The 11,657-nt window shown below is 39.5% G+C and overlaps 1 non-coding gene across 1 annotated transcript; it reads right to left on the bottom strand.

Moving 5' to 3' along the window:
• Window positions 1-11,354: 11,354 nt before the first annotated feature.
• TRNAA-AGC (transfer RNA alanine (anticodon AGC)) lies at window positions 11,355-11,427 on the bottom strand. The gene has a single exon. It is a non-coding gene; the product is annotated as a tRNA-Ala (tRNA).
• Between the last annotated feature and the right edge of the window lie 230 nt (window positions 11,428-11,657).

The raw sequence follows: 11,657 nt of genomic DNA, 5'->3' as shown, positions 1-11,657 counted from the left end.
GAATGCTGGCATCGATCCCGCAACCTCTCACATGCTAAGCGAGCGCTCTACCATTTGAGCTAATCCCCCACTTTTCCGCTCGCATCTTTTGTAATGGCACCCTGGGCATAAATGGGTGCCATTACAAAATGGGTAATGTAATTATCAAAAGCAGAGAAATACAGTTTTTCCACATTATTCATAACTTTAAAAGTATGCATCAATTTCACATAAAACTTACATTTTCAGAATCAGCATACTCCAAATACAAACATACGTCAAAATCATACAAATTGGTCCAGTGGTTCAAAAGATAGATCGTAGTCCTTTGTGGCCAAATGAAGCATGGCTTTTCTGCCCAAAACCAGTTCCACAGAGTCTTCTATCCTGGAGACAATTGGGAAGTGATCCAATTATCTCCAAGGACAGATGCAAAACTCCATTAAGCACATGGCAGTAAAAAGACAGTAAAATACACAAGGTTACATTTATTACATAAAATACAGACATGCAACATACAGTCTAAGCACCCTTCATTTAAAAGAAGAAGCAGCCACTGGAGAATGCGGGCATCGATCCCGCTACCTCTCACATGCTAAGCGAGCGCTCTACCATTTGAGCTAATCCCCCACTTTTCCGCTCTCATATTTTGTAATGGCACCCTGGGCATAAAGGGGTGCCATTACAAAATGGGTAATGTAATTATCACAAGCAGAGAAATACAGTTTTTCCACATTATTCATAACTTTAAAAGTATGCATCACATTCACATAAAACTTACATTTTCAGAATCAGCATACTCCAAATACAAACATACGTCAAAATCATACAAATTGGTCCAGTGGTTCAAAAGATAGATCGTAGTCCTTTGTGACCAAATCAAGCATGACTTTTCTGCCCAAAACCAGTTCCACAGAGTCTTCTATCCTGGAGATAATTGGGAAGTAATCCAATTATCTCCAAGGACAGATGCAAAACTCCATTAAGCACATGGCAGTAAAAAGACAGTAAAATACACAAGGTTACATTTATTACATAAAATACAGACATGCAACATACAGTCTAAGCACCCTTCATTTAAAAGAAGAAGCAGCCACTGGAGAATGCTGGCATCGATCCCGCAACCTCTCACATGCTAAGCGAGCGCTCTACCATTTGAGCTAATCCCCCACTTTTCCGCTCGCATCTTTTGTAATGGCACCCTGGGCATAAAGGGGTGCCATTACAAAATGGGTAATGTAATTATCAAAAGCAGAGAAATACAGTTTTTCCACATTATTCATAACTTTAAAAGTATGCATCAATTTCACATAAAACTTACATTTTCAGAATCAGCATACTCCAAATACAAACATACGTCAAAATCATACAAATTGGTCCAGTGGTTCAAAAGATAGATCGTAGTCCTTTGTGGCCAAATGAAGCATGGCTTTTCTGCCCAAAACCAGTTCCACAGAGTCTTCTATCCTGGAGACAATTGGGAAGTGATCCAATTATCTCCAAGGACAGATGCAAAACTCCATTAAGCACATGGCAGTAAAAAGACAGTAAAATACACAAGGTTACATTTATTACATAAAATACAGACATGCAACATACAGTCTAAGCACCCTTCATTTAAAAGAAGAAGCAGCCACTGGAGAATGCGGGCATCGATCCCGCTACCTCTCACATGCTAAGCGAGCGCTCTACCATTTGAGCTAATCCCCCACTTTTCCGCTCTCATATTTTGTAATGGCACCCTGGGCATAAAGGGGTGCCATTACAAAATGGGTAATGTAATTATCACAAGCAGAGAAATACAGTTTTTCCACATTATTCATAACTTTAAAAGTATGCATCACATTCACATAAAACTTACATTTTCAGAATCAGCATACTCCAAATACAAACATACGTCAAAATCATACAAATTGGTCCAGTGGTTCAAAAGATAGATCGTAGTCCTTTGTGACCAAATGAAGCATGACTTTTCTGCCCAAAACCAGTTCCACAGAGTCTTCTATCCTGGAGATAATTGGGAAGTAATCCAATTATCTCCAAGGACAGATGCAAAACTCCATTAAGCACATGGCAGTAAAAAGACAGTAAAATACACAAGGTTACATTTATTACATAAAATACAGACATGCAACATACAGTCTAAGCACCCTTCATTTAAAAGAAGAAGCAGCCACTGGAGAATGCGGGCATCGATCCCGCTACCTCTCACATGCTAAGCGAGCGCTCTACCATTTGAGCTAATCCCCCACTTTTCCGCTCGCATCTTTTGCAATGGCACCCTGGGCATAAAGGGGTGCCATTACAAAATGGGTAATGTAATTATCAAAAGCAGAGAAATACAGTTTTTCCACATTATTCATAACTTTAAAAGTATGCATCACATTCACATAAAACTTACATTTTCAGAATCAGCATACTCCAAATACAAACATACGTCAAAATCATACAAATTGGTCCAGTGGTTCAAAAGATAGATCGTAGTCCTTTGTGGCCAAATGAAGCATGGCTTTTCTGCCCAAAACCAGTTCCACAGAGTCTTCTATCCTGGAGACAATTGGGAAGTGATCCAATTATCTCCAAGGACAGATGCAAAACTCCATTAAGCACATGGCAGTAAAAAGACAGTAAAATACACAAGGTTACATTTATTACATAAAATACAGACATGCAACATACAGTCTAAGCACCCTTCATTTAAAAGAAGAAGCAGCCACTGGAGAATGCGGGCATCGATCCCGCTACCTCTCACATGCTAAGCGAGCGCTCTACCATTTGAGCTAATCCCCCACTTTTCCGCTCGCATCTTTTGCAATGGCACCCTGGGCATAAAGGGGTGCCATTACAAAATGGGTAATGTAATTATCAAAAGCAGAGAAATACAGTTTTTCCACATTATTCATAACTTTAAAAGTATGCATCACATTCACATAAAACTTACATTTTCAGAATCAGCATACTCCAAATACAAACATACGTCAAAATCATACAAATTGGTCCAGTGGTTCAAAAGATAGATCGTAGTCCTTTGTGGCCAAATGAAGCATGGCTTTTCTGCCCAAAACCAGTTCCACAGAGTCTTCTATCCTGGAGACAATTGGGAAGTGATCCAATTATCTCCAAGGACAGATGCAAAACTCCATTAAGCACATGGCAGTAAAAAGACAGTAAAATACACAAGGTTACATTTATTACATAAAATACAGACATGCAACATACAATCTAAGCACCCTTCATTTAAAAGAAGAAGCAGCCACTGGAGAATGCGGGCATCGATCCCGCTACCTCTCACATGCTAAGCGAGCGCTCTACCATTTGAGCTAATCCCCCACTTTTCCGCTCTCATATTTTGTAATGGCACCCTGGGCATAAAGGGGTGCCATTACAAAATGGGTAATGTAATTATCACAAGCAGAGAATACAGTTTTTCCACATTATTCATAACTTTAAAAGTATGCATCACATTCACATAAAACTTACATTTTCAGAATCAGCATACTCCAAATACAAACATACGTCAAAATCATACAAATTGGTCCAGTGGTTCAAAAGATAGATCGTAGTCCTTTGTGGCCAAATGAAGCATGGCTTTTCTGCCCAAAACCAGTTCCACAGAGTCTTCTATCCTGGAGACAATTGGGAAGTGATCCAATTATCTCCAAGGACAGATGCAAAACTCCATTAAGCACATGGCAGTAAAAAGACAGTAAAATACACAAGGTTACATTTATTACATAAAATACAGACATGCAACATACAGTCTAAGCACCCTTCATTTAAAAGAAGAAGCAGCCACTGGAGAATGCGGGCATCGATCCCGCTACCTCTCACATGCTAAGCGAGCGCTCTACCATTTGAGCTAATCCCCCACTTTTCCGCTCGCATCTTTTGTAATGGCAGACATGCAACATACAGTCTAAGCACCCTTCATTTAAAAGAAGAAGCAGCCACTGGAGAATGCGGGCATCGATCCCGCTACCTCTCACATGCTAAGCGAGCGCTCTACCATTTTAGCGAATCCCCCACTTTTCCGCTCTCATCTTTTGTAATGGCACCCTGGGCATAAAGGGGTGCCATTACAAAATGGGTAATGTAATTATCACAAGCAGAGAAATACAGTTTTTCCACATTATTCATAACTTTAAAAGTATGCATCAATTTCACATAAAACTTACATTTTCAGAATCAGCATACTCCAAATACAAACATACGTCAAAATCATACAAATTGGTCCAGTGGTTCAAAAGATAGATCGTAGTCCTTTGTGGCCAAATGAAGCATGGCTTTTCTGCCCAAAACCAGTTCCACAGAGTCTTCTATCCTGGAGACAATTGGGAAGTGATCCAATTATCTCCAAGGACAGATGCAAAACTCCATTAAGCACATGGCAGTAAAAACACAGTAAAATTCACAAGGTTACATTTATTACATAAAATACAGACATGCAACATACAATCTAAGCACCCTTCATTTAAAAGAAGAAGCAGCCACTGGAGAATGCGGGCATCGATCCCGCTACCTCTCACATGCTAAGCGAGCGCTCTACCATTTGAGCTAATCCCCCACTTTTCCGCTCGCATCTTTTGCAATGGCACCCTGGGCATAAAGGGGTGCCATTACAAAATGGGTAATGTAATTATCAAAAGCAGAGAAATACAGTTTTTCCACATTATTCATAACTTTAAAAGTATGCATCACATTCACATAAAACTTACATTTTCAGAATCAGCATACTCCAAATACAAACATACGTCAAAATCATACAAATTGGTCCAGTGGTTCAAAAGATAGATCGTAGTCCTTTGTGGCCAAATGAAGCATGGCTTTTCTGCCCAAAACCAGTTCCACAGAGTCTTCTATCCTGGAGACAATTGGGAAGTGATCCAATTATCTCCAAGGACAGATGCAAAACTCCATTAAGCACATGGCAGTAAAAAGACAGTAAAATACACAAGGTTACATTTATTACATAAAATACAGACATGCAACATACAGTCTAAGCACCCTTCATTTAAAAGAAGAAGCAGCCACTGGAGAATGCGGGCATCGATCCCGCTACCTCTCACATGCTAAGCGAGCGCTCTACCATTTGAGCTAATCCCCCACTTTTCCGCTCTCATATTTTGTAATGGCACCCTGGGCATAAAGGGGTGCCATTACAAAATGGGTAATGTAATTATCACAAGCAGAGAATACAGTTTTTCCACATTATTCATAACTTTAAAAGTATGCATCACATTCACATAAAACTTACATTTTCAGAATCAGCATACTCCAAATACAAACATACGTCAAAATCATACAAATTGGTCCAGTGGTTCAAAAGATAGATCGTAGTCCTTTGTGGCCAAATGAAGCATGGCTTTTCTGCCCAAAACCAGTTCCACAGAGTCTTCTATCCTGGAGACAATTGGGAAGTGATCCAATTATCTCCAAGGACAGATGCAAAACTCCATTAAGCACATGGCAGTAAAAAGACAGTAAAATACACAAGGTTACATTTATTACATAAAATACAGACATGCAACATACAGTCTAAGCACCCTTCATTTAAAAGAAGAAGCAGCCACTGGAGAATGCGGGCATCGATCCCGCTACCTCTCACATGCTAAGCGAGCGCTCTACCATTTGAGCTAATCCCCCACTTTTCCGCTCGCATCTTTTGTAATGGCAGACATGCAACATACAGTCTAAGCACCCTTCATTTAAAAGAAGAAGCAGCCACTGGAGAATGCGGGCATCGATCCCGCTACCTCTCACATGCTAAGCGAGCGCTCTACCATTTTAGCGAATCCCCCACTTTTCCGCTCTCATCTTTTGTAATGGCACCCTGGGCATAAAGGGGTGCCATTACAAAATGGGTAATGTAATTATCACAAGCAGAGAAATACAGTTTTTCCACATTATTCATAACTTTAAAAGTATGCATCAATTTCACATAAAACTTACATTTTCAGAATCAGCATACTCCAAATACAAACATACGTCAAAATCATACAAATTGGTCCAGTGGTTCAAAAGATAGATCGTAGTCCTTTGTGGCCAAATGAAGCATGGCTTTTCTGCCCAAAACCAGTTCCACAGAGTCTTCTATCCTGGAGACAATTGGGAAGTGATCCAATTATCTCCAAGGACAGATGCTAAACTCCATTAAGCACATGGCAGTAAAAACACAGTAAAATTCACAAGGTTACATTTATTACATAAAATACAGACATGCAACATACAATCTAAGCACCCTTCATTTAAAAGAAGAAGCAGCCACTGGAGAATGCGGGCATCGATCCCGCTACCTCTCACATGCTAAGCGAGCACTCTACCATTTGAGCTAATCCCCCACTTTTCCGCTCTCATATTTTGTAATGGCACCCTGGGCATAAAGGGGTGCCATTACAAAATGGGTAATGTAATTATCACAAGCAGAGAAATACAGTTTTTCCACATTATTCATAACTTTAAAAGTATGCATCACATTCACATAAAACTTACATTTTCAGAATCAGCATACTCCAAATACAAACATACGTCAAAATCATACAAATTGGTCCAGTGGTTCAAAAGATAGATCGTAGTCCTTTGTGGCCAAATGAAGCATGGCTTTTCTGCCCAAAACCAGTTCCACAGAGTCTTCTATCCTGGAGACAATTGGGAAGTGATCCAATTATCTCCAAGGACAGATGCAAAACTCCATTAAGCACATGGCAGTAAAAAGACAGTAAAATACACAAGGTTACATTTATTACATAAAATACAGACATGCAACATACAGTCTAAGCACCCTTCATTTAAAAGAAGAAGCAGCCACTGGAGAATGCGGGCATCGATCCCGCTACCTCTCACATGCTAAGCGAGCGCTCTACCATTTGAGCTAATCCCCCACTTTTCCGCTCGCATCTTTTGTAATGGCACCCTGGGCATAAAGGGGTGCCATTACAAAATGGGTAATGTAATTATCACAAGCAGAGAAATACAGTTTTTCCACATTATTCATAACTTTAAAAGTATGCATCACATTCACATAAAACTTACATTTTCAGAATCAGCATACTCCAAATACAAACATACGTCAAAATCATACAAATTGGTCCAGTGGTTCAAAAGATAGATCGTAGTCCTTTGTGACCAAATGAAGCATGACTTTTCTGCCCAAAACCAGTTCCACAGAGTCTCCTATCCTGGAGATAATTGGGAAGTAATCCAATTATCTCCAAGGACAGATGCAAAACTCCATTAAGCACATGGCAGTAAAAAGACAGTAAAATACACAAGGTTACATTTATTACATAAAATACAGACATGCAACATACAGTCCTCTGCTCTACAAGAGAGAAAAACACATGTCCTTCGAGCCAGAATTGAACCAGCGACCTAAGGATTGCTATCATATACCAACTACAGTCCTCCGCTCTACCAGCTGAGCTATCGAAGGTAATTTGTGAGTTCACTCAATGTCAAAGTAGGAAATTTTTTAAGAATCAGGTAAGCAGTTAAACATTTTGCAACATGCTGCTGTGGCAATGACATCCAGGTAAACAAAAAGTTCAACTAAGCACCCTTCATTTAAAAGAAGAAGCATCAATCCCGCTACCTCTCACATGCTAAGCGAGCGCTCTACCATTTGAGCGAATCCCCCACTTTTCCGCTCTCATCTTTTGTAATGGCACCCTGGGCATAAAGGGGTGCCATTACAAAATGGGTAATGTAATTATCACAAGCAGAGAAATACAGTTTTTCCACATTATTCATAACTTTAAAAGTATGCATCACATTCACATAAAACTTACATTTTCAGAATCAGCATACTCCAAATACAAACATACGTCAAAATCATACAAATTGGTCCAGTGGTTCAAAAGATAGATCGTAGTCCTTTGTGACCAAATGAAGCATGACTTTTCTGCCCAAAACCAGTTCCACAGAGTCTCCTATCCTGGAGATAATTGGGAAGTAATCCAATTATCTCCAAGGACAGATGCAAAACTCCATTAAGCACATGGCAGTAAAAAGACAGTAAAATACACAAGGTTACATTTATTACATAAAATACAGACATGCAACATACAGTCCTCTGCTCTACAAGAGAGAAAAACACATGTCCTTCGAGCCAGAATTGAACCAGCGACCTAAGGATTGCTATCATATACCAACTACAGTCCTCCGCTCTACCAGCTGAGCTATCGAAGGTAATTTGTGAGTTCACTCAATGTCAAAGTAGGAAATTTTTTAAGAATCAGGTAAGCAGTTAAACATTTTGCAACATGCTGCTGTGGCAATGACATCCAGGTAAACAAAAAGTTCAACTAAGCACCCTTCATTTAAAAGAAGAAGCATCAATCCCGCTACCTCTCACATGCTAAGCGAGCGCTCTACCATTTGAGCGAATCCCCCACTTTTCCGCTCTCATCTTTTGTAATGGCACCCTGGGCATAAAGGGGTGCCATTACAAAATGGGTAATGTAATTATCACAAGCAGAGAAATACAGTTTTTCCACATTATTCATAACTTTAAAAGTATGCATCACATTCACATAAAACTTACATTTTCAGAATCAGCATACTCCAAATACAAACATACGTCAAAATCATACAAATTGGTCCAGTGGTTCAAAAGATAGATCGTAGTCCTTTGTGGCCAAATGAAGCATGGCTTTTCTGCCCAAAACCAGTTCCACAGAGTCTTCTATCCTGGAGACAATTGGGAAGTAATCCAATTATCTCCAAGGACAGATGCAAAACTCCATTAAGCACATGGCAGTAAAAAGACAGTAAAATACACAAGGTTACATTTATTACATAAAATACAGACATGCAACATACAGTCCTCTGCTCTACAAGAGAGAAAAACACATGTCCTTCGAGCAAGAATTGAACCAGCGACCTAAGGATTGCTATCATATACCAACTACAGTCCTCCGCTCTACCAGCTGAGCTATCGAAGGTAATTTGTGAGTTCACTCAATGTCAAAGTAGGAAATTTTTTAAGAATCAGGTAAGCAGTTAAACATTTTGCAACATGCTGCTGTGGCAATGACATCCAGGTAAACAAAAAGTTCAACAAAGCACCCTTCATTTAAAAGAAGAAGCATCAATCCCGCTACCTCTCACATGCTAAGCGAGCGCTCTACCATTTGAGCGAATCCCCCACTTTTCCGCTCTCATCTTTTGTAATGGCACCCTGGGCATAAAGGGGTGCCATTACAAAATGGGTAATGTAATTATCACAAGCAGAGAAATACAGTTTTTCCACATTATTCATAACTTTAAAAGTAGGCATCACATTCACATAAAACTTACATTTTCAGAATCAGCATACTCCAAATACAAACATACGTCAAAATCATACAAATTGGTCCAGTGGTTCAAAAGATAGATCGTAGTCCTTTGTGACCAAATGAAGCATGACTTTTCTGCCCAAAACCAGTTCCACAGAGTCTTCTATCCTGGAGATAATTGGGAAGTAATCCAATTATCTCCAAGGACAGATGCAAAACTCCATTAAGCACATGGCAGTAAAAAGACAGTAAAATACACAAGGTTACATTTATTACATAAAATACAGACATGCAACATACAGTCCTCTGCTCTACAAGAGAGAAAAACACATGTCCTTCGAGCCAGAATTGAACCAGCGACCTAAGGATTGCTATCATATACCAACTACAGTCCTCCGCTCTACCAGCTGAGCTATCGAAGGTAATTTGTGAGATCACTCAATGTCAAAGTAGGAAATTTTTGAAGAATCAGGTAAGCAGTTAAACATTTTGCAACATGCTGCTGTGGCAATGACATCCAGGTAAACAAAAAGTTCAACTAAGCACCCTTCATTTAAAAGAAGAAGCAGCCACTGGAGAATGCGGGCATAGATCCCGCTACCTCTCACATGCTAAGCGAGCGCTCTACCATTTGAGCTAATCCCCCACTTTTCCGCTCGCATCTTTTGTAATGGCACCCTGGGCATAAAGGGGTGCCATTACAAAATGGGTAATGTAATTATCACAAGCAGAGAAATACAGTTTTTCCACATTATTCATAACTTTAAAAGTATGCATCACATTCACATAAAACTTACATTTTCAGAATCAGCATACTCCAAATACAAACATACGTCAAAATCATACAAATTGGTCCAGTGGTTCAAAAGATAGATCGTAGTCCTTTGTGACCAAATGAAGCATGACTTTTCTGCCCAAAACCAGTTCCACAGAGTCTTCTATCCTGGAGATAATTGGGAAGTAATCCAATTATCTCCAAGGACAGATGCAAAACTCCATTAAGCACATGGCAGTAAAAAGACAGTAAAATACACAAGGTTACATTTATTACATAAAATACAGACATGCAACATACAGTCCTCTGCTCTACAAGAGAGAAAAACACATGTCCTTCGAGCCAGAATTGAACCAGCGACCTAAGGATTGCTATCATATACCAACAACAGTCCTCCGCTCTACCAGCTGAGCTATCGAAGGTAATTTGTGAGTTCACTCAATGTCAAAGTAGGAAATTTTTGAAGAATCAGGTAAGCAGTTAAACATTTTGCAACATGCTGCTGTGGCAATGACATCCAGGTAAACAAAAAGTTCAACTAAGCACCCTTCATTTAAAAGAAGAAGCATCAATCCTGCTACCTCTCACATGCTAAGCGAGCGCTCTACCATTTGAGCTAATCCCCCACTTTTCCGCTCGCATCTTTTGTAATGGCACCCTGGGCATAAAGGGGTGCCATTACAAAATGGGTAATGTAATTATCACAAGCAGAGAAATACAGTTTTTCCACATTATTCATAACTTTAAAAGTAGGCATCACATTCACATAAAACTTACATTTTCAGAATCAGCATACTCCAAATACAAACATACGTCAAAATCATACAAATTGGTCCAGTGGTTCAAAAGATAGATCGTAGTCCTTTGTGACCAAATGAAGCATGACTTTTCTGCCCAAAACCAGTTCCACAGAGTCTTCTATCCTGGAGATAATTGGGAAGTAATCCAATTATCTCCAAGGACAGATGCAAAACTCCATTAAGCACATGGCAGTAAAAAGACAGTAAAATACACAAGGTTACATTTATTACATAAAATACAGACATGCAACATACAGTCCTCTGCTCTACAAGAGAGAAAAACACATGTCCTTCGAGCCAGAATTGAACCAGCGACCTAAGGATTGCTATCATATACCAACTACAGTCCTCCGCTCTACCAGCTGAGCTATCGAAGGTAATTTGTGAGATCACTCAATGTCAAAGTAGGAAATTTTTGAAGAATCAGGTAAGCAGTTAAACATTTTGCAACATGCTGCTGTGGCAATGACATCCAGGTAAACAAAAAGTTCAACTAAGCACCCTTCATTTAAAAGAATAAGCAGCCACTGGAGAATGCGGGTATCGATCCCGCTACCTCTCACATGCTAAGCGAGCGCTCTACCATTTGAGCTAATCCCCCACTTTTCCGCTCGCATCTTTTGTAATGGCACCCTGGGCATAAAGGGGTGCCATTACAAAATGGGTAATGTAATTATCAAAAGCAGAGAAATACAGTTTTTCCACATTATTCATAACTTTAAAAGTATGCATCACATTCACATAAAACTTACATTTTCAGAATCAGCATACTCCAAATACAAACATACGTCAAAATCATACAAATTGGTCCAGTGGTTCAAAAGATAGATC

Source organism: Pelobates fuscus, chromosome 4, assembly GCF_036172605.1.
Source record: "Pelobates fuscus isolate aPelFus1 chromosome 4, aPelFus1.pri, whole genome shotgun sequence".
NCBI classification, from domain to species: Eukaryota; Metazoa; Chordata; class Amphibia; order Anura; family Pelobatidae; genus Pelobates; species Pelobates fuscus.
The sequence above is the reverse complement of the archived record's forward strand: the minus strand, read 5'-3'. Positions and strand labels throughout refer to the sequence as shown.